The 2,218-nt window shown below is 45.7% G+C and overlaps 1 non-coding gene across 1 annotated transcript; it reads right to left on the bottom strand.

Annotated features, from left to right (window-relative positions):
- Positions 1–401: 401 nt before the first annotated feature.
- LOC113733538 (small nucleolar RNA R71) lies at positions 402–509 on the bottom strand. The gene has a single exon (XR_003459049.1). It is a non-coding gene; the product is annotated as a small nucleolar RNA R71 (small nucleolar RNA).
- Between the last annotated feature and the right edge of the window lie 1,709 nt (positions 510–2,218).

Below are 2,218 nucleotides of genomic sequence, written 5' to 3'. Positions count from 1 at the left end.
TAAGTGACCAAGGCCAAGAGGACATCCTTATGGCGAATGCAAGGACACTAAGGGAGTTGGCTGCTCCAGAATTGCCCCAGCAGCCCTTGTGCATTACATTTCCAATATTGGCTGAAAATACCTCATTCGAACTGAAGTCGGGGCTAATTCACCTCCTACCCACATTCCATGGCCTCTCGGGTGAGGAGCCCCATAAACACATTCAAGAGTTCGACATGGTATGCTCCATTATGAAGCCTCCAGGCATTACTGAGGAGCAGATTAAACTCAGAGCCTTCCCCTTCTTTCTTAAGGATGCAGCGAATGATTGATTGTACTATCTACCTGCAGGTAGTATCATCACATGGGACCAACTCAAAAAAAAATTCTTAGAAAAGTTTTTCCCTGCGTCCCGAGCTGCAAGTCTAAGAAAAGAGATATGCGGCATTAAGCAGTACCCTGGAGAATCCCTATACGACTATTGGGAGAGGTTCAATAAGTTGTGCACTAGATGCCTACAGCATCAGATTAGTGACCAACTGTTGATCCAATATTTCTATGAGGGACTACAGTCGTCGAATAGGAGTATCATTGATGCTGCGAGTGGGGGAGCATTGGTGAACAAGACACCAAGGGAAGCATGGCTAGTTATTGAATCGATGGCGGAAAATTCCCAACAGTTTGGTTTTCGTGAAAGTAACCCTACCCGTAGGGTTAATGAGGTAGAGACGTCGTCCATTCAGCTGAGTTAACGTCTTTCATGCGGCAATTAGCCGTGGGGAACGTGCAACAAGCAAAGATCTGTGGAATTTGCACAAATGTGGGCCATCCCACTGACTCATGCCCCTTGTTGCAAGAGGATGGGGCTGAACAAGTGAACATGGCTGGAGGCGCGCCCGCGCCTCGCAGGCAGTACGACCCATACTCCAACACGTACAATCCGGGTTGGAGGGACCACCCCAATTTCAGCTACGGGAATAGGCCACAAAATTCATTTTCAAATTGCCCACCGGGATTCCAACAACCGTGGCAACCAAAGCCACAACCTTCGTCATCTAACTCAAGAAGCTCTTTGGAGGAAATCGTCAAGAGCTTAGCCACGAGCACCACTCAGTTCCAACAGGAGACTAGAGCGGGTATGAAAAACCTAGAGAACCAGATAAGCCATATGGCAACCGCGATTAATCGCTTGGAGTCCCAAGTTTTTGGAAAATTACCATCGCAGCCCGAGGCAAACCCCAAGAATGTTAGTGCCATGACACTGAGGATTGGTAGAGAAGTGGAAGGGTCCAAAGCCACGAACTTGAAAAGTAAGAGTGAAGATGAAATCGAGAAGGAGATGGAAGAGGAATGACACATCCGTGTCAATCCTGAGGTAACTCTTACTCAATCGGTGCCTATTAAATCTAATTTACCCCCTTTTCCTTGCAGGTTAGAGAAGGCGAAGAAGGCGGAAAAGGAGAAAGAGATCCTGGACGTGTTCAGAAAAGTAGAGGTCAACATCCCTTTGTTGGATGCAATCAAGCAAGTACCGAAATACGTGAAATTTCTCAAGGACTTGTGCACCCATAAGAGGAAGTTGAGAGGGGATGAAAGAGTAGCGGTAGGGGAGAACGTGTCGGCCATGCTCTAAAGGAAGCTTCCACCCAAGTGTGAAGATCCAGATATGTTCACGATCCCCTGTAAGATAGGGAATACACCGATCACAAGAGCCATGCTAGATTTGGGGGCGTCAATTAATGTGATGCCGAAAACTATTTTTGCTTCTCTAAACCTTGGGCCACTAAAAGAAACAGCCATCATAATCCAACTAGCCGATCGCACTAACGCCTACCTAGAAGGGATAGTTGAGGATGTTTTAGTTCAGGCAAATGAATTAGTTTTTCCTATAGACTTTTATATCCTGGACATGGGACATGAAAAGTCGTTCAATCCGTCGCCTATTTTGTTAGGTAGACCGTTTCTTAGCACTGCCAGGACTAAGATAGATATGAATGATGGTACTTTATCAATGGAATTTGATGGTGAAATGGTGCATTTTAATATTTTTGAGGCGATGAAATATCCAGAAGGTTCTAAATCAGTCTTTGCTTTGAGTGTTATTGAGGCTCTTGTACAGGAAACTTTCGAGTTAGGTGGTGAAAACGCACTACAAGTGGCCCTAAAAAAGCATCTTGAGTTGGGAGTGACCCCTGATGTGGACATAAGGGACGAGTTGCATCGAGTAATTGAAGCATTA

Source organism: Coffea arabica, chromosome 2e (genome assembly GCF_036785885.1).
Source record: "Coffea arabica cultivar ET-39 chromosome 2e, Coffea Arabica ET-39 HiFi, whole genome shotgun sequence".
Classification (NCBI taxonomy): domain Eukaryota; kingdom Viridiplantae; phylum Streptophyta; class Magnoliopsida; order Gentianales; family Rubiaceae; genus Coffea; species Coffea arabica.
This window is presented reverse-complemented; position numbering and strand designations above follow the sequence as displayed.